Here is a 21,538-nt window from a genome sequence, read left to right on the forward strand (position 1 = left end):
TGCACATCCCCTCCCACCCCGTGGTTCCACAGCTTCCTAAGCAGCCTTTCATGTGGCACCTTGTCGAAAGCCTTTTGAAAATCGAGGTAAATGATGTCTATGGGTTCCCCATTGTCCACCCGACTGCTTATTCCCTCAAAGAAGTACAGAAGGTTCGTTAGGCACGACCTTCCCTTACAGAATCCGTGCTGGCTTGTTCTCAGTAGGCCATTCCTCTCGATGTGCTCGCAAATGCCGTCCTTGATCATAGCTTCCACCATCTTCCCTATAATTGAAGTCAGGCTCACCGGCCTGTAGTTCCCGGGGTCACCCCTCGATCCCTTCTTGAAGATAGGTGTGACATTCGCCAATTTCCAGTCCTCTGGTACCTCACCAGTTTTCAAGGATAGGTTGCAAACATGCTGGATTGTGCCCGCTATTTCTTGTCTTAGTTCCTTCAGAACCCTTGGGTGGATCCCGTCCGGGCCCGGTGATTTACCGCATTTTAACCTGTCTATCGTTTTACTATCAGTGAGCATACATTTATTCCCTTTTTATGCGTGATTATCCGATAAACACCACTGTAAAAATACTTGGCGCTATTTTGGAACGCCATCTAACCTTTGATGAGCACATCGATTCAGTGGTTAAAAAAATGTTTCTTCGTATTGCAGAAACTCCGTACCATTAAAAACTATTTTGATTCAGTATCTTTCAAACTATTGCTTCAGTCTTTAATACTGAGCATCCTTGATTATTGTAACATTCTTTATATATGGGATCTTATAAGAGAATTATCAAAAAATTGAGCATTATTCAGAATTTGGCAATTCATCTCATTTATTTATTTGTTCGATTTTCTTTTTTTTTTTATTATTATTTATTTATAATTTTTCACAAATTGTTTAACAACAATCTAAAGAAATTAACAATTGAAAAAAGAAAATGATTATATTAAATTATGTATAATAATTCCACATATATGACCAATCAGAGTCCACATATTGAAGAGAGAGAGTCCATCACCTCCAAGGGAAGTTGGGTCTAAAAGAAAAAAGAAAAAACTCATACGAGTTACAGATTACAGAGTACGGTTGGATTAACCATCTGCCTGGATAGAGGGCTATGTTGAAGGATCTGGAGCTCTAAATTCCGTCTTACCCTCTAAAAAGAAATTTAACTGGTCCGGATCATAAAATATATATCTAACATTCTGATAGGTAAGACAGCATTTGCAGGGAAAACGTAACTGAAAGGTTGCTCCCATACTCAAAGTTAACTGTCGATAGGCCAGGAATTTCTTCCGTCTGGCTTGCGTCAATTTGGATACATCAGGAAATATTGAAACTTTGGAGCCGTGAAATTCCGCATTCTCAGTCCTATAGAATAAACGGAGAACTGCCTCTTTATCTTGGAGAAAAACAAAGGTTACCAGTAAAGTTGCTCTAACAGTTATTTCTTCTTGAATTGATGTTTCCAGCATACCAGTGAGATCCAAGTCTCCTGATACAATCCCATTGCCTTTCTCTTCTTTGGGAATATTCAAATAGTATATCTTTTGAAGCGGTGGCATATTATTTTCAGGAAATTTCAACACTGATTGTAAAAAGGAGTTTGAAGTTTAGATACCGGAAAGTTCAACAATCTAAGATTTAAATTTCTATTTGCATTTTCCAAATTTTCCATTTTTCTAACCAGCAAAGACTTTTCCTTTAAATGTAAATTCATAGAAGCCTTTATTTCTGACACTGATTTTTCCAAGTTGTCCGTTCTATTGGACTGCTTTTGGAGTTTCTCTTCCAAAGTTTTAACTTGTAAATTAGTATTCTGTGTTGAAGAAAAAAGTTGAGAGCATACCTTATGTATTGACTCAAGTCCACTCCAAATCGCTTCCATATCGATGACTTCAGGTTTTACCAGAGGAGGGGGGGGCAAAGATGTTCCGGGGAATACATTTGTTCGATTTTCTATACCGTTCTCCCAGGGGGAGCTCAGAATGGTTTACATGCATTTATTCAGGTACTCAAGCATTTTCCCTGTCTGTCCTGGTGGGCTTACAATCTATCTAATGTGCCTGGGGCAATGGGGGGATTAACTGACTTTCCCAGGGTCACAAGGAGCAGCGTGGAATTTGAACCCACAACCTCAGGGTGCTGAGGCTGTAGCTTTAACCACTGCACCACTCTAGAAATAAAAATGTGGTAAAGTGAGCCAAGTATATAGCAATCAAGCCATTGTGACATCACCGATGAGGTTGGCTTTCAGTCATTGGTGGAATGAGGCATTATGATGTCACAATGCCAGCTTTGGTTATCAGAGGCTGAAACTTTTCACACTATTTATTCATTCAATTTTCTATACTGTTCTCCCAAGAGGAGCTCAGAACAGTTTGCATTAATTTATTCAGGTACTCAAGCATGTTTCCCTGTCTGTCCCAGTGGGCTCACACAATCTATCGAATGTACCTGGGGCAATGGGGGGATTAAAGTGACTTGCCCAGGGTCACAAGGAGCAGCGTGGGCTTGAACCCACAACCTCAGGGTGCTGTGGCTGTAGCTTTAACCACTACGCCACACTCTCCCCTTTTTGGGCTGAAAAAAAAAAAAAAAAAACAGGTCATGTTGGACCCTACTATAAAAAAAATTGCACTGGCTCCCGGTGGAGGCTAGAATTGTTTTCAAGTTTGCTTGTATGTGTTTCAAAACTTTAACCGGTTTGGCTCCAAACTATCTTTTAGGCCATTTTGATCTTGCTGGCATTACTGGATGTACCCGTAGATTTCATATGTTTACCGTTCCTAAACTGAAAGGTTGTGTTTATGAGAGCTTCCTGGATAGGACTCTTTCATCTCAAGCTGGTAAACCGAACGACTGGTTAAGTGAATCTATTTTGAAAGCTTTTCCCTTACCAGTCATTCAGAAGAACAGTAAAGGCCTAGCTCTTTGATAAATTTGTTTAACTTTATAATTATGCTGCTGTATTTCGATCGCTGTTTGTAACTTTGCTGTCTCTCAGATATCTCTACATAAGAACATAAGAACTGCCGCTGCTGGGTCAGACCAGTGGTCCATCGTGCCCAGTAGTCCGCTCACGCGGCGGCCCTCAGGTCAAAGACCAGTGCTCTAAATGAGTCCAGCCTCACCTGCATACGTTCCAGTTTAGCAGGAACTTGTCCAACTTTGTCTTGAGTCCCTGAAGGGTGTTTTCCCCTATAACAAACTCCGGAAGAGCGTTCCAGTTTTCCACCACTCTCTGGGTGAAGAAGAACTTCCTTAAGTTTGTACGGAATCTATCCCCTTTCAACTTTAGAGAGTGCCCTCTCGTTCTCCCTACCTTGGAGAGGGTGAATAATCTGTCTTTATCTACTAAGTCTATTCCCTTCAATATTTTGAACGTTTCGGTCAAGTTCCCTCTCAGTCTCCGCTTGAACTGCAGTATATAAAAATTAAGTTATCATTATTTTTATTATGTTATTATTTACAAGCTATTCACATGTGATTATTTGCTGAAAAAGTAGTCTTAGCATGACTTCCACAGTTCTTCCATGTGCTAAGGCCATTTTCACCACAGCTGGATTTTTGTTTTAATTCATCACCTCCTTCACCACCCTTTAGTACGTGGTATCTCAATTTCCAATTAATAACCCTTTTTTCAGTTTAACAAAAGAAACTTCACATCTCCAATCCTATTGACACTCAATAAAAAATGCTAATTCTAAGACTTAACATTTCTGGTTAAAATCTATACACAGAACAAACGAGAACCAATTTGCACAGCTTAAAACAAAGGGGCATTTTGTGCAAAATCCAATCCAATCAAAGTTCATAATGTCTGATTATCTGATATTTCAAGTGGCCTCTTTGTTATAATTATAGCAATTGCCACTGGAATTATTAAAGTTGGATAATGCTTTAAAACCAAGGGAACAGCTCCAAATATATTGAGTAAAAACTAGTGAGGGGCAAAGAAGCCCTCATACAAACTGCATCAGTACGGTATGAATTAAGAACATTAAAACTATGAACAGTGATCCTTCGTGAAGTCGCACTGCAAGACAAGTTTTCCTAATTCACAAGTCCTCTACTTACGGACAAGCAGATACACCAAACCATTAAACTGTACAACCCCTGGGATATTAATTATTTAAAATAGAATTGCAAGATCGCAAAGTCATGACGGATCCAAGCCTAACTTTCTCAATGGTCTGTTAGGCTCGAGTTTAATGCAAGGAAGATCATTTAAAGCCGGACTGAAATGTGTATCAATAACTGGGATCATGCAGATGATATGACTCGATCGGGTAACCGAGAGGGAACACACATTCTATTTCAGAGAAGTCCAAGAACCTTTTCAAAGGTCCGACGGCGACAAGAGGACATCCATGGAAAATCAGGGGCGGGAAATTGCACGGCGACACCAGGAAATACTTTTTCACCGAAAGAGTGGTTGATCGCTGGAATAGACTTCCACTCCAGGTGATCGAGGCAAGCAGCGTGCCTGATTTTAAGAAGAAATGGGATCGTCACGTGGGATCTCTGCACAGAGATAAATAGGGGAGGGTCATTGGGGTGGGCAGACTATATGGGCCGCGGCCCTTATCTGCCGTCTTTTTCTATGTTTCTATGTTTCTATGACTCTTGTTCTTGGGATACTTCTGAGAAGGGTACAGCACCAGGCCTAATCAATTTGGATAAATAAAATATGTAAATGAACGTAACGGTTGAGGAAGAAAGAGGCTATGTGATGGGATTTTAGTTGCTGGAATTTGTCTATATCAGTACAATAACTCTTGAAGGCGCTTGCGTTTTTATTCTGGCTTGGCCTCATCAATTTAATTGACTTGAAGGCCTGCTAGGATGCCCACAAGGCCCGATGTTTGCAAGTAATTTGGCAGCCTGTCATTACAGATTTGCTGTGAAACCGCCAAAGGCTGGGTTGCGATTGTCTCGAAATACCAACACCCTGTTTTCTTGAGAACAAAATAGAAATCATTTGATGTAATATGCATGCGTATTTACGACACAGCCATGGTCGCAGTAGGCCTCGAGTACACTGTCCAAATGAATTGAAACAGCACATTCGGGAGAGTGTTTATTAATCAGGCTACAGGAACGGCTTTTGGCAACTGTCAGATAAGAAAGTCATCCGCGTGTGGTACCTAGCGGCACCTCTCGGAGCTTAACCACCCTCAAGAAGCAATTAACAGAGACGGAAGAAATGATAACAATTACTTTTCATTTGTACGAGGGGCTGGTTTATTCGACGATGCGTTTTCTTTTCCAACAAAATATGTTTATGCCGGCGATCACATGCGATGACCCTCGTGCAGCTTGGAATAGCAAGTGGATGCTGTAGGGAAAAAAAACAACAACAACAAAACAATGGCCTCTCTTTCCCATGAGAGACAGATTTCATTTTCAGTGAGAAACCACTACATTTTCTACTTGCTACACTCATCAATAGTCATCTCACTTCTTTTAGATGCCAGATCCCAGAAGAGCAAAATGATCAGTAGCTTGGAGTACTTTCATTCCCAGCTGAGAAGAACAGCCTGCCAGAGACAGAACGCAAAAACAGGATGAGTTAAGAGTCCTAAGGGGAATCAGAATATGAAGATTAGCCCAGATGTGTAGGAGGGCAGGAGATTCACAGACAGATATTATAACAAGAACAAATGATTGAGGTCTTCGCTGAATCACAGCGCAACACTGGCAGAAAGTTAAAGCTTTGGGCGCCAAAGTTTTCTGCACAAAGGGTCCCGTTTCATCAGTAGGGGTTTTTTTATTCCCCAGTTCTGCATTTGTGGAGAAATAAAAATCATGAGAAATCAGGTCATGAAAATAGTGTTGTTATTAATATTATTATACAAAATAGCCATAAACTCAAACCCACACTGCTCCTTGTGACCTAGGGCAAGTCACTTAATCCCCTATTGCTCCAGGTACATTAGATAGAGTGTGAGCCCACCAGGACAGATAGGGAATGATTTGAGTACTTGACTGTACATAGAGGGGCATAATAAAAAATAAAAAAAAAAGTCTAAGTCTCCTTTTGGCCTAGGCCCTAAACACTGACTCAAAGTAGAAGTAGGGGAAATGTCCATTCTCAAAAAAACCGTCCAAAATAAGGTTTTTTTTAAAGAATGGCTTACCTCTACATTCAACTATTTAAACACCCAGACTACCACTACGTCTACACTTACAACACAGCAGTGATCGCAGCTGGAGAGATGGCTCATCACCCCTACCTCGATGGCGACCACCCGAACTGCCGCCAACCGCGACACTTCAGGGTGAGGATCGTGGCAGGAGAGATGAGGCATCTCTCCTGCCGCGATCCTCCCCCTGAAGTGCCGTGATTGGCAGCAGTTCGGCGGGATTGCTATCGCGGCAGGAGAGATAACCAATCTCTCCTGCCAAGACGCGACCCTGGCAACCCCCCCACTCTCTGAACCGATCCACGCAGGAGGGAGCCCAACCCCTCCTGTCTATGACGAACCCCCCATTGCCCCCCTGAACCACCGATTGTCCCCCCAAACCCTGCGACACCCCCCCCCACCCAGCGACCTGGCGACACCCCACCCCGATGCCCCCCCTTACCATTGGCTGGACGGATGGGTCCCAAGCTTGTCCGCCTGACAGACCCTCCATCCACCAAATGGCGGGCCTTAGGGCCTGATTGGGCCAGGTGCCTAAGGCCCCGCCCACAGGAGGGGCCTTAGGCGCATGGGCCAACCGGAATTGGCCCAGTTGCCTTAGGCCCCTCCTGTGGGTGCTTATTAGGGTGTAGTTTTAGTAGGAAGGTACTTTAATTGGGGAGATTGGGTAGAGGAGCTTGATGGGGATGGGGCTTGTGTGGGGGAAGGGTTGAATCAGGGTGGAGTTTGCATTGCACTGCTGTGGTCCTTGGAGACGGTGTCCTTCCTGTGCTGGGGACTGTGTTACACGCATTGGCAGACAGCATGGATACAATCTGCGCAAAGCTTTGCTGTGCGACTCATCTTCTACCAACCTCGCTACGCTCATGTCACCCCCTCCCTTAAGTCACTTCACTGGCTCCTTATCTGCCATTGCATACAGCTCAAGATCTTATTGCTGACCTACAAGTGTGTTCATTCTGCTGCCCCTCAATCTCTCTCCTCGCTTCTCTCTCCTCATACGCCTCCCAGAGAACTCCATTCCTCAGATAAGCCATTCTTAGCATTACCCTTCTCCTCCTCTGCACAAGTGTGTTCATTCTGCTGCCCCCCAATCTCTCTCCTCGCTTCTCTCTCCTCATACACCTCCCAGAGAACTCCATTCCTCAGATAAGCCATTCTTAGCATTACCCTTCTCCTCCTCTGCCAATTCCAGACTTTGTTCCTTACATCTAGCTGCCCCCTATGCCTGGAATAAATTACCTGAGTTTGTCCGCCAAGCCCCTTCCTTTGTTTAAAAGCAGACAGAAAACCCACCTTTTTGATATAGCTTTCAATCCTTAACCCTATTCCTCTGCCCTCCAACGGAGTCCCCTTAACTGTATCCATGACATCCTGTTTGTCTGTCTTGGCTGTTTGGATTGTAAGCTCTTTGGAGCAGGGACAGTCTTCTTTGTGACTCTATATAGCGCTGCGTGCGTCTGGTAGCGCTATAGAAATAATTCATAGTATTGTGAAGAGTTTCAGTCTTTGGGAAGCAGAGCTGAGATTGTGACATCACAATGCCTCATTCCACCAATAAGAGCCAACCTCCTCAGTGATGTCACAATGGCTTGATTGTCCTGTACTCCCTTCTGCCCTCCAACCCAGCCAGCAGATTAACCCTTCCCCTTAACTGTATCCATGACATCCTGTTTGTCTGTCTTTCCTATTTAGATAGTAAGCTCTTTCGAGCAGGGACTGTTTTCTTACTCTTTGTGACTCTGTGCAGCGCTGCGTACGTCTGATAGCACTATAGAAATAATATTAGTAGTTATCTATAATTTGGGGCCCAAATGGGAAGTGTTAGCTTTGCATGGTCCTCACCTTATGCAGTTAAGGTCCAGTAAATGCCAAATCTTCAGGCACAAGGGTTTGGTGAGCAATTGAACCCTCAAGAAAAATTGTTTGTTTTTTTAAATGGAATCTGATTTTTCTTTCTTGAAAGACAATCTAGCTTTTCATAAACTGAAATTAAAACTTGGAAATTGGGTTAGAGGCAGGAATTTGTGCTTTATATATTTGCTTAAGTTTCTGCTAATGATATGTTTAAACATTAGCTGCTTGGAGTTTTAAACGCTCTAGAAACTTCCTTCCCCACTGCCCCAATCGTCAAGATTTATTACCTCCCTCAAGCTAAGAGGAGAAAATAAGCCAGGCTGACACCTTCATCTATTCATTGAAAGTTTAGATTTCTCTGGTTTCATGGGGAGGTCTGAAGACAAGGAGGATATGTCTGCATTTAGCTCTGGATGATAGAAAGTGGCACCTTTAAAACTTTATAAAAATATTTTGATGTATCTTTTTATAGACTATGAGATTCATGTTTCTAGATAGTGGCTTACAAGACTCAGAGTTAAAAAAAGATGCATGTTTGGACTCTGCAAAATACAGCTATTAGACTTATATTCAAGTTGAAAAAAAAAGGGGACAGAATTACACTATACGTGCTGAAACTGCATTGGCTTCCGGTTGAAGCTAGAATTCACTTTTTTTTTTTCTCGGAAAACAAGTTACATGGTTTGAGACATAGTAACATAGTAGATGACGGCAGATAAAGACCCGAATGGTCCATCCAGTCTGCCCAACCTGATTCATTTTAAATTTTTTATTTTATTTTATTTTTTTTAAATTTTTCTTCTTAGCTATTTCTGGGCAAGAATCCAAAGCTTTACCCGGTACTGTGCTTGGGTTCCAACTGCCGAAATCTCTGTTAAGACTTACTCCAGCCCATCTACACCCTCCCAGCCATTGAAGCCCTCCCCTGCCCATCCTCCACCAAATGGCCATGCACAGACACAGACCGTACAAGTCTGCCCAGTAACTGGCCTAGTTTAATCTTTAATATTATTTTCTGATTCTAAATCTTCTGTGTTCATCCCACGCTTCTTTGAACTCAGTCACAGTTTTACTCTCCACCACCTCTCTCGGGAGCGCATTCCAGGCATCCACCACCCTCTCCGTAAAGTAGAATTTCCTAACATTGCCCCTGAATCTACCACCCCTCAACCTCAAATTATGTCCTCTGGTTTTACCATTTTCCTTTCTCTGGAAAAGATTTTGTTCTACGTTAATACCCTTCAAGTATTTGAACGTCTGAATCATATCTCCCCTGTCTCTCCTTTCCTCTAGGGTATACATTTTCAGGGCTTCCAGTCTCTCCTCATACGTCTTCTGGCGCAAGCCTCCTATCATTTTCGTCGCCCTCCTCTGGACCGCCTCAAGTCTTCTTACGTCTTTCGCCAGATACGGTCTCCAAAACTGAACACAATACTCCAAGTGGGGCCTCACCAATGACCTGTACAGGGGCATCAACACCTTCTTCCTTCTACTGACTATGCCTCTCTTTATACAGCCCAGCATCCTTCTGGCAGCAGCCACTGCCTTGTCACACTGTTTTTTCGCATTTAGATCTTTGGACACTGTCACCCCAAGGTCCCTCTCCCCGTCCGTGCATATCAGCTTCTCTCCTCCCTGCATATACGGTTCCTTCCTATTATTAAGACAATCTTACTTTCGGAAATCGGAATAAAGAGGGCTAAGATTTTTCAGAGTGTTCACTTTGACATGGGCACATCAAGCAGCCCGACTTTGGAGAACTTTACCAGAACAGATTGATTCAATAAAAAAATGATGAGAATTTCAAAAAAAGCCCAAAAACATATTTGTCGAAGGAATGTGTGTTGAATGAGTTGTCGTTTTTTTTTGTTTTTTTTGTCCTGATGCTCTAATTTTATATTACACTAGCTGATGCCCCGGCATTGCACGGGTATTTAATTATAGCAATAACACTGTAAATGGATTCAAATAAAGATACTTTATAGTGGTGAATGAAAATATTTTTTTACAGCTTTATAAAAAGTACAATATTCAAATTATAATGTAAAATATTTGACAAAATGAATACAATACAACTAACACAAAACTTGATTATAAACAACATTTTTAGTTTCACCTCCAGGAGCAAGAACATATACATTCTTGGGTGAACCCACCCTTCCCACGTGTTCAGGTGGGCCACGAGACCCCCAGAACATATCACCCCAGGTAGTGAGGGATCTGCATACCAAGTTTCGTTCAAATCGGTCCCACAGCTTATTACATTTTTTCCATTGACTTGAATGGGTGAAATCTGATTTTCTGTTTGTAGCTCCGCCCACGTGTGCAGGTGGGCCGTGAGAACCCCAGAACATATCACCCCAGGTAGTGAGGGATCTGCATACCAATTTTCGTTCAAATCGGTCCCACAGCTTTTTACATTTTTTCCATTGACTTGAATGGGTGAAATCTGATTTTCTGTTTGTAGCTCCGCCCACGTGTGCAGGTGGGCCGCGAGACCCCCAGAACATATCACCCCAGGTAGTGAGGGATCTGCATACCAAGTTTCGGTCAAATCGGTCCCACAGCTTATTACATTTTTTCCATTGACTTGAATGGGTGAAATCTGATTTTCTGTTTGTAGCTCCGCCCACGTGTGCAGGTGGGCCGCGAGACCCCCAGAACATATCACCCCAGGTAGTGAGGGATCTGCATACCAAGTTTCGGTCAAATCGGTCCCACAGCTTATTACATTTTTTCCATTGACTTGAATGGGTGAAATCTGATTTTCTGTCTGTAGCTCCGCCCACGTGTGCAGGTGGGCCGCGAGACCCCCAGAACATATCATCCCAGGTAGTGAGGGATCTGCATACCAAGTTTCGTTCACATCGGTCAAGCCGTTTTTGCGTGATCGCGGCACATACACACATACACACACACATACACACATACATACCTCCGATTTTATATATATAGATTGTAAATTATACCCCTTCTTTACTAAACCGTGACTGCGGTTATTAGCGCAGGGCGCTCTCCTGCTGCATAGTAGTTCTTGGGCCTGGAGTCTCTGCTGCAAAACTCTGAGGGCATCACTGGTTCCAGTGGGAGGGTTATGTGCCTGCTGGGGGAATAGTGTGCTGAACAAGGTCTCAGTGTCCCCTACGGGTGAGCTGTAGCTACTTATCGTGCTCCTCAGCCTCTATAGTGGCAACTGGCAAATCCAGACAAAAGGGTGTGGGTTCTACCAGTAACTGTTACTGCTCTCCATGCTCTGTAGGTAGCTCATGGCCTCCTATACTATTTCCCTGCTCTCTGGCCTGCTGAACAGAGAATAAACTCTAGTCTGTTCAATGGCAAAGCACGCCTGCTAGTTTGTATTTGACAGGTAGCTCTTGTGATCCAACGTAGAGAATGACATGGTGCCAGAATTCATCGCCGTTCCCGTCCCAGTGGATAACCGTGGGGAACCATCTCCATTCCATGCTTTAAGGAGAGAGGGGAGAATCAGACTACGAATGGGCACAACCACTGATCCCCATACCTTAAGAAGGATATAACTCTGCTGGAGAGGGTGCGGAGGCGAGCCACGAAACTTGTCAAAGGTATGGAAAATTTGAGCTACAAAGAACGACTCAGAAAACTGGGACTGTTCACCCTGGAGGGATTGCGAGGGGATTTGATGGAGACTTTTAAAATATTAAAAGGATTGGATAAAATAGACCAGGAAACAGCATTACTAACATTTTCGGAGGCGACACGGACACGGGGTCATAGCCTGAAACTGAGTGGCAGCAGGTTTAGGAAGTTCTGTTTCACACAGCGAGTGGTTGGCGCTTGGAATGCTCTCCCGGAGGAGGTTGTGGCGGAGACTACTGTTCCGAGTTTCAAGCGCAAGTTGGATGCACATCTTCTTGGAAACCATATTGAGGGATACGGGAAATCCGGGTCTCCTATAAGATGTACTTAAATGGGCCGCCGCGTGTGCGGATCGCCGGACAAGATGGACCTCGGTCTGATCCGGTGAAGGCATTTCTTATGTTCTTATCCTCTTATCCTCAAGCCATGCATTGAAGAATGCTGGTGTAGAAGGACTGAGGTTGAGATAAACATTAAAGCATGACACCGAATGGTTAAAACATCAGACCATAAGCATTGCCATACTGGGACAGATCGAAGGTTCATCAACCCCCACTATCCTGTTTCCAACAGGGGCCAATTCAGGTCACAAATACCTGCCAGAAACTCAAAGAGTAGCAACATTCCAGAGCTGAGATAGTGACATCATAATGCCTCATTCCACCAATGCCTAAGCGCCAGCCTCATCAGTGATGTCACAATGGCTTGATTGTCCAATACTTGGCTCACATAAGAATCAGAGGATGAATGGGCTCAGCCAATGACCCTCAAGCCTTGCATTGAAGAATGCTGGTGTAGAAGGACTGAGGTTGAGATAGACACTAGAGAATGACAGTCTCTGGTATGGTTTATGGTTTTCATTTATACCCCGCTTTATACAAAGCAGGTTCCAAAAACACATACATAGTAAAAAACACACATTATAAAACACATACATGCAAGCATGGATTTGCCTTAATTGCCTCGTCCTACATAAATTATACATCAAAAACAATCCATCTACAATACTTACCCACACACCACAAATAGCCACCCCTGTCTCATTTATACATTCAAGTTGTAAACCTATATTGACTATTCTATCGATTATTGCATTGGTTACCTATTGAAGCAAGAGTACTATTCAAATTTGCTTGCACTTGCTTTAAATTGGTATCGGGATTGTCTCCAATTTATCTTTCCTCCCACTTCGAATTATTCAGGCCTTTGAGGGAAACTAGAAGATCTCATTTATTTACTTATCCCAAGGTAAAAGCTTGTCGATCTAAGACCTTTCTAGAAGGGACATTGGCGTGTTTCAAGCAGGTAAACTGCAATCTTGGTTAGGTGAATGTATCCATCAAGCCCTGTCATACTGTTCTTTTCGAAAATTCATTACTTAAACTAGGAGTCTTTTAAGATTGTAATTAGTGTGCGATTGTATTTTCACTGACTGTCCAGTTTCTCTTTTATGTAAACCACCTAGAACTGCTGGTGATGGCGGTATAAAAGAATAAAGTTATTATTATTGTTTTCTCACAGGACCCACATTTCATCTGACAGAACAAGGGGGCACTCGGAGAAATTGAAAGGGGACAGGTTTAGAACCAATGCTAGGAAATTCTTTTTCACTCAGAGGGTGGTGGGCACCTGGAATGCGCTTCCGGAGGTTGCGATAGGACAGAGTACGCTACTGGGTTTCAAAGAAGGATTGGATAAATTCCTGAAGGATATGGGGGATTTAGGGATATAGATAGAGGTAGAGATAGGTTATGAAAGGGTATAGATAGAAGGACAAGGAGGATTAAAGGATTTAGACAAGGATCAACTTACAGGTCATGGACTGCTGGAGCGGACTGCTGGGCGCGATGGACCTCTGGTCTGACCCAGCGGAGGCAAACTTCTTATGTTTTTATGTTCTAACAGATGATGTTTCAACAAACATTTCGGTGAAGTGAGATTCCCTTGCTGACGTATGTAACCCGGGAGTTTATTCCACTCTGCTGGGCCCGCACATGAAAATGTCGCAGCCCTCATGGTTTGCAACCGCAACTCCTTTCTACATGGTATCGCCAAATCACCGTTACCAGCAGAACGTAACTTTAAGAGTGAAGTCTGGTATGCGATTACCTCTGACAGGCACCGCGGTGACAATCTATGTAATGCTAAATAGGTTAGCAATTTATACCTCACTCGCTACTCAACCTTAAGCCAGTACAGCTTAATGTCAAACTCCGATACGTGATCACACCTTGATAACCTAAATAATGTACGGATGACAGAAAAACAGTCTCCCACGCACACAGTAAGAAAGAAGAATCTAGACAACCTTTCTTATCTTTAGAGAACACAAGTAGATCTTGATGCTCTAAATCTACAAAAATCATTCTGCGTGGAGGCGGCATCAGCCCTTGCTTAACGGGTTATTTAGTGAATTTGAGGGAGAATTTCTTATTTTTCCTATTTTACTGTGTAATCCCTTGTTAGCTGTCAATCAGCTGCAGGCAGGGAAAACTGGCCTTTTAAAGATGGCTGCTGTACCGACGTTCCCTCCGCACGGCACGATTCTTGTAGACTCAGCGCAGCAAGAGTTTCTTTGTTCATACCTACTCTTATTATTTTATAATTACACTAGTCTTTAAGCCCGTTACATTAATGGGTGCTAGAATATATGTGTGTGTGTTTGTCTTTATTTCTTTCTCTCTCTCTCCTTAGCCGCTTTCTTTCTTTCTGCCTTTCTTTTTCCTTGGCTGTCCATCACCACCCCTTGCCTGCTCCCCCTGTCCATTTTCCCTTCCTTTTACCTCCCCTGTGTCCACCACCACCCCTTCACTACTCTCCTTATGCAGTAGCAGCCCTTCTCCCTTTGTTTTACCTCCCCCCCTGTCCAGTAGCACCTCTTTCCTTCTCCCCCTGTCCAACATTAGTCCTCTGTTCCTTTTTCTTCACCCCCCCTGTCCATCAGCATCTTTTTCATTCTCCCCCTGTCCAGCAGTAGGCATCCCTTCCTTTTTTATCCCCCTCCTCCTTCTTATCCCTATGATACTCTTACCTTGCTCTGCCCCTGATCAGAGGTTCCTGACAGCCGCCCAGTTGCACCCATTGGAAAAGTTCCCACTGCTGCATCCCGTACCCCTCCTGACGCGGCTCCCGCTGTCCTTTCTGTCTGTCTCTGTCCCTGGCCCCCTTTGCCTGTCTGTCTTTCTGTGTATCTCCCTGCCCCTGTGTCTTTCTTATTTTCTTTGTGTTTCCCTTCCTCTCTCTGTCTGTCTGTCCAAAGCAGCATTCCCTCCCCCTCCATTTCCCTCCCCCCCCCACCAGTTCCCTGTGCAGCAGCATTAGCGTTTCCTCTACCCCCCCTTTCCTTCCCGCGGTCCGGATTACAAATGTGGTGATTCCAGCAGCGCTTGCATCAGTCTGCCTGATTTACTGCCCTGATTTACTCTGGCACGTTCCTGATGACATCATCAGAGACGCGGCAGAGCAAATCAGGGCAGTAGAAGGGCCCGAAGCAGTGTGTGAAGACTGATGAACACGATGCTGGAATCGCCATTCGGGCCCGTGGGAAGAGAAGGGGGTGGGTGGCAAAGGAGGAACGGAGATCGGCGGCGGCAGGAGGAACGGAGATCGTCGTCTGGCTGCGGTCCGGCTTACACTGCTGGAATCGCCATTCGGGTCCACGGGAAGAGAAGGGGGTGGGTGGCAAAGGAGGAACAGAGATCGGCAGCGGCAGGAGGAACGGAGATCATCTTCTGGCTGCGGTCCGGCTTGTGTAGAGCAGGGAGGCTGTGACGTACTAAGCGAGCAGGTGGTGACGTAAAACGCGCGCATGCGCACTTGTGTTTCCGCGACGGATCAGGGAACACGACTTTTGAGTGCGCATGCGCGGCCTAGCATTTTATTATATTAGATCTACAGCTATAAGACGTTTTTTTTTCAATCCATGAAATTGCATGTTTGGCATACTGAGTCAACAATGTTGTTCAACAAATTTCTAAAATAGAAAGCAAACCATATGGTTGAACAGGTTTCCAGATTGAAAAGTTGCTTCAATAAGTCAACGAGTTGGTTGATATCCTACATCGTTTTTTTGCTTGGCACTTTCACTGGTTTAGTATAACTCATTACACAGGAACTTCTACAATACACGTGAGTCTTCTCAGACAGACTTACCCATCTGGTACCGTCAACCATTAAGCTAGAATGCTAATTCTTTTAACTTTGTAAACTCTACACCGTCAAAAAATCAGAGAGGAGAGGAGAAAAATCAATCTACTAACTAATCTCTCCACCAAAATTCCTGAGGAAATCATTATGCATGAAAGAAAAAGCCTCAGGTTAACGGTGAGCCTATAAATGCCCCACCTCCACCATCTACATCATCGGCACAACAGAACTTTCATTCATGTGATTAATGCCAATTGTTAAGCAATCTAATATAATAAAAGCCGCGCATGAAGGGGGGCGGGAATTAGGAGAGGCAAGGTAGAAGAAGAAAATCGGAGAGGAGGAGAGAAGCAGAGAGAGAGAGAGAGAGGACAAAGAGGAGGGGATGGTGAAGGAGGAAGAGAACAGAAAAGAAAAGGAAAGCATAGGAGGAGCATTAGAGAGGGAGAGGAGAGGACAGTTTGCCAGCCTGAGAAACTCCCTAACCCCTTATGCTGCTACACAGGGAAATGGGGAAAAATGACAGACAGCGGGAGGGAGGGAGACAGAAAGAAAGAAAGACACAGGGGCAGAGAGAGGGAGAGAAAGGGGGCCAGAGAGAGAGTCAGCGGGAGAAGGAAAGGGGGCTGCTTTGGGGGGAGGGGTGTGCTTGGGGCAAACAGCTTTGCTCTGGGGGGAAGACAGAAAGGGCCATGGAGAGACAGGGAGAGGGATAGGGGGCTGCTTTGGGGGGAGGGTTATGCTGGGGGGATACAGAAGGGGCCATGGAGAGATAGGGAAAGGGGGCTGCTTTGGGGGGAGGTGTGCTGGGGACAGACAGCTTTGCTCTGGGGGGGGAAGATAGAAGAAGAGGGCCATGGAGAGACATTTGGGGGGGAGGTGGGTGCTGAGGGCAGACAGCTTTGCTCGGGGGGGGAGGGGGAGACAGAAGGATACAGACAGCAGCCAAGGAGAGAGAGATAAAGAAACACAGACAGACAGACACATCTATTCTAGCACCCGTTAATGTAATGGGCTTAAAGACTAGTCTTTTATATTTTGAACAAATAAGGATCGCTGTGAGTACTCAATGCTTTTGTCACCATTTTTTAACTCCTATTAGTACTTCAGCTTGGAAAAGAGACGGCTGAGGGGAGATAGGATTGAAGTCTACAAAATCCTGAGTGGAGTAGAACGGGTTCAAGTGGATCAATTTTTCACTCCGTCAAAAATTACAAAGACTAAACATAGTAACATAGTAGATGACGGCAGATAAAGACCCGAATGGTCCATCCAGGCTGCCCAATCTGATTCAATTTAAATTTTTTAATTTTTTTCTTCTTAGCTATTTCTTGGCAAGAATCCAAAGCTCTACCCGGTACTGTGCTTGGATTCCTACTGCCGAAATCTCCGTTAAAACCTACTTCAGCCCATCTACACACTCCCAGCCATTGAAGCCCTCCCCAGCCCATCCTCCACCAAATGGCCATATACAGACACAGACCGTGCAAGTCTGCCCAGTACTAGCCTTAGTTCAATTTTTAATATTATTTTCTGATTCTAGACTAGGGGACACTCGATGAAGTTATAGGGAAATACTTTTAAAAACCAATAGGAGAAAGTATTTTTTCACCTGAGATAATAGTTAAGCGCTGGAACGCATTGCCAGAGGTTGTCGTAAGAGCGCTGGTTTTAAGAAAGGTTTGGATACGTTCCTGGAGGAAAAGTCTGTTATTGAGAAAGTCAATGGGGGAAGCTACTGCTTGCCCTGGATCGTTAGCATAGAATGTTGCTACTCTTTGGGGTTCCGGAATCTTGCTATTATTTGAGATGCTGGAATGTTGCTACTATTTGGATTTTGGCCAGGTACTAGTGACCTGGATTGGCCATTGTGAAAACTGGCTACTGGGCTTGATGGACCACTGGACTGACCCACTAAGGTTATTCTTATGTTCTTACCAGGTCATTCTTTAGGAACGGGGTGATCAGTGAGTGACACACCCCACAGTAGCCCAGGCCCCCTACAACCAGTCACAGAACCAATGAAAAGGCAGCACTGAGTGTGCACTGAGTGTGCACTGAGTTCTTTTATTAATACTTGAGGACCAAGGTGCTGGTACTCAGTACCCCCGGGTACCTCTCAAAAAATCCCTGTCTATCAGAAAAAAAAAAAAAATCTTTCATCGTGCAACTCTGCCCTGTTCACTCCCATGACACGCCACTGAAATGCCCCTTCTGAAAACGTGGGATGGGGGGTTGACAAATATTGAACTTCCAATGAAGCACAGTACAAAGAAAACTGCGGAGATGATGTTCATGATACCAGCGTTAATCCAATCAATCAAATGACATAGAATCACATAATAACAGCAGAATCTACATATGCTATTAAAAGTTGGGGACCGAACATGGTCCGTGTTTCGACTCAAATTGTCTTCCTTGTTACGTTCACAGCAATGCTCTGATTGTTCTTTTTCGCTACGGCAGCGCCAGAAGCCTGAACTTTCTTTCACTCCGAGGGCCAGGATATTTCTGCCTTTTGTTGTTTCCACATCAGCAATTTTCTTGGAAAACAAACATTTCTGGACCCCTGAGGAAGACGATTTGAGTCGAAACACGGATCGTGTTCGGTCCCCAACTTTTAATAGCATCTGTGGATTCTAATGTGGTTATGTGATTCTACGTCATTTGATTGATTGATTCAATGATGACATCAAACATCATCTCCGCAGTTTTCTTTATACTGTGCATCATTGGATTCACTGTGGACTTGTTGGGTTCTCTTTTTGGTTTTAAATATTGAATTTCCAACATATTTTTGACATTTTCATGTGAGAAATACGTCCGTCTGTCTCATATGTTGCAATTGTACAGTAGTCTATACAGAAAAGACTTAGTGGTTCAAATTTTACAATAATCACATGAATGTAATCCACTATAGTGATCCATTTAGTTAGCAGGTGATATTCTATCAGTACTGTATACTGACCACCTTCAATTATTTCACTTTCCCATTTTAATCACAATTATTCATAATATTTACACTTCCCCTCCCCTCATAATAATTTAATTTTAATTTTTAATCTTTTTAACATTGTAAACCGTCCAGGTATCCTTCGATGGTCGGTATATTAAAATTAATAAACTTGAACTTGTTCAATTGGCAATTAATACAAAAAATTCCTGAAATATAAGGTATACAGTGAAATCATAACTTACCCTTTTTATAGCACATAGCAAGCCTATCTCTCTTGCTCTCCTCCATCTCCCCTCCCCAGAGTAAGCGTCTCGATCCCCTATATCCCCTCCCCTAATTGAACATATCTCTCTCTCCCCCCCTTTCCCCCTTCCCCAAGCATATATCTCTCTCTCGTTCCACTATTCCTCCTCCCCAGGGCAAGCATCCCCCTCCCCTAATCAAGCATCCCACTCTCTCTCTCCTTATCCAAGCATATCTCTCTTTCCACTATCCCCTTCCCTAGAGCAAACATCCCTCTTTCTCCCCTTCCCCAAGCATATATATATATCTCCACTATCTCCCCTCCCCACAGCAAGCATCCCTCTCTCTCCCCTAAATCCCCCTCCTCTGATGAAGTATCCCTCTCTCTCCCCCTCCTCTGATGAAGTATCCCTCTCTCTTCCCCCCATCCCCAAGCATCTCTCTCTATCTCTTTCCACTATCCCCCTCCCAAGAGCAAGCATCTCTCTTCCCTATAACTCCCTCCCCCGAGCAAGCATCCAAGCCAGCATTTCACTCTCGCACCTCTTCTCCCTTCCCTTTCTCCTCCCACAGGTCTGGCAGTTTCTCCTACCTTCCCTGGGTGCTGTAAACATGTGATTTTCCTAAGAGATTAATGCAGGCCAACAGCAGGCCCCCAGTCTGTCTAATGTTGGCATACCTTTAATATTTGATGAGAAGTCACAAATTTACAGTACTGGGGGGGAGGGGGGGCAGGTAGGAGAATTCCCTGGACCCGTGGAGAGTGGGAGCAGATACAAAATAAATAATAATTTTTTTAAAAAACAGAATGACGGCAGGAGCCACCAAAGAGGTCCCCATGGCTTTTTATTGATCTGCAGACTTTGCATTAAAGACCACTGCCCCTCCAGCCCAAGGCCCCCTAAACCCCATTTTCAATCCTCTTCCAGTCCCTGTCACTTTGTAGGCCTTACCCCACCAGCTGTGCCCTGACATTTGCCCATGCGCTGCCCACCCTAACCTTTTACCTGCTTGTATCCACTGCAGCTGCTCTGGTCCAACATGACAGGAGACAGGAGAGACAGAAACGGTGGCAGAGGCAGACAGGAGAATGGGCAGATGAGCTGCAAGTTTGATCTGCTGCTCCTTCACTGAGCCCACGGTGTGAGCATCAATGTGTCCGTGCTGTCACTGGCTCTGTCTGACCCAGAAACAGAAAGTTACTTGAGCTACAAGAAAGCAAAGAGAAGGTTAGGAAGGTTGAGAAAAGGAATGGAGAACAAAACGGATATTATTATAATGCCACACCACAAATGCTGTGTTGCTGGCCTTAGAATAGCGGAAAGAGAGGGCAAGAATGCAGACCACTGATCTGCTCGCAGACAAACAGATACAGAGAAGAAACCAGGCAAAGGAGAACCCAGACACCATTCACGCACCCCCAATCAGAGGCGTCAAACACAAAAAAATGTACGATGGCCTACTGGCCATGCAGGCAGCGAAACTTGACCACCAACTCTCCAATCTACTGACCACAACACCAGACTACAAAACTTTCAGAAAAGAAGCACTTCAGTCCCCCGAAGTAACCCGTTCAACTCTGCAACTCTTCTGGAAATGTCCAGATAACCTCTTATGCAATCTGCCTTGAACCGCAAAGTAACGGCGGAATAAAAGTTACTAATGTAATGTAATGTAAACCAGGCAGCTGAACTGATTTTAGGCCATACCTACCTAGGTGATGGGACAAAAGCGCGCAAAATTTCGGCGCGCCGACATTGCAGCACAGACAATTAGGCGCAAGACCCCAGTGCGCCGCCAAAACAATTACTTTTAAAGAGCTCTGACGGGGGTGGGTGGGGTTGAACCCCCCCCATTTTACTTCATACTCTTTGTGCTGCCTTGGGGGGGGTGCAACCCCCCACATTATAGAGAAAACTTAACTTTTTCCTCAAAAATCGGGACAAAGTTAAGTTTACTCTATAATGGAGGGTTCCAACCCCACCCCCCCAACGGCAGTGCAAAGAGTATGAAGTAAACTGGGGGGGGGGGGTTCTCCACTCACATCCTGCGTCAGAGCTTTTTAAGAGTAACTTTTTAGGTGGCGCGCTGGAGTCTTGCGTCAATTTGTCTGCGCTGAAATGTCAGCGTGCCAAAGTCCCGCGCGCGAATGACTATGAACCACCTACCTAAGGGAGAAAGAAATTAAGTGCAGGGTAGAAGCAGCTCTGGTATGTGAATTGCCAGATAGCGTCTCACAAACTTCATTAGACTTGAAGGCTGTACAAACAACGGGGAGGTTAGATCTTCTGCTCTCGTACAGTTTGACAAGGGACGGCCTCCCACACAGCCCGGTCCAGTTAAATATTGCAGAAAGGGAGATACGGCAGGGAAATATTCCAGTACATCGGAGAACTAGCCTGTAATGTCATCCGACTTCGAACCAGGTAGATAAAGGCAGAATAGAAAACCTGATTGAGATAAAATAACATATCATACAGGAAAAACAGCAGAAAGACACTCCCCTCCCCCCACTCCACCCCGATAGGGTTTTTTTCAAAGGACTGTCCAGGCATCCAGATGGGTTTTCAAACCGACACTTT

This window comes from Geotrypetes seraphini, chromosome 1 (genome assembly GCF_902459505.1).
Source record: "Geotrypetes seraphini chromosome 1, aGeoSer1.1, whole genome shotgun sequence".
NCBI lineage: Eukaryota > Metazoa > Chordata > Amphibia > Gymnophiona > Dermophiidae > Geotrypetes > Geotrypetes seraphini.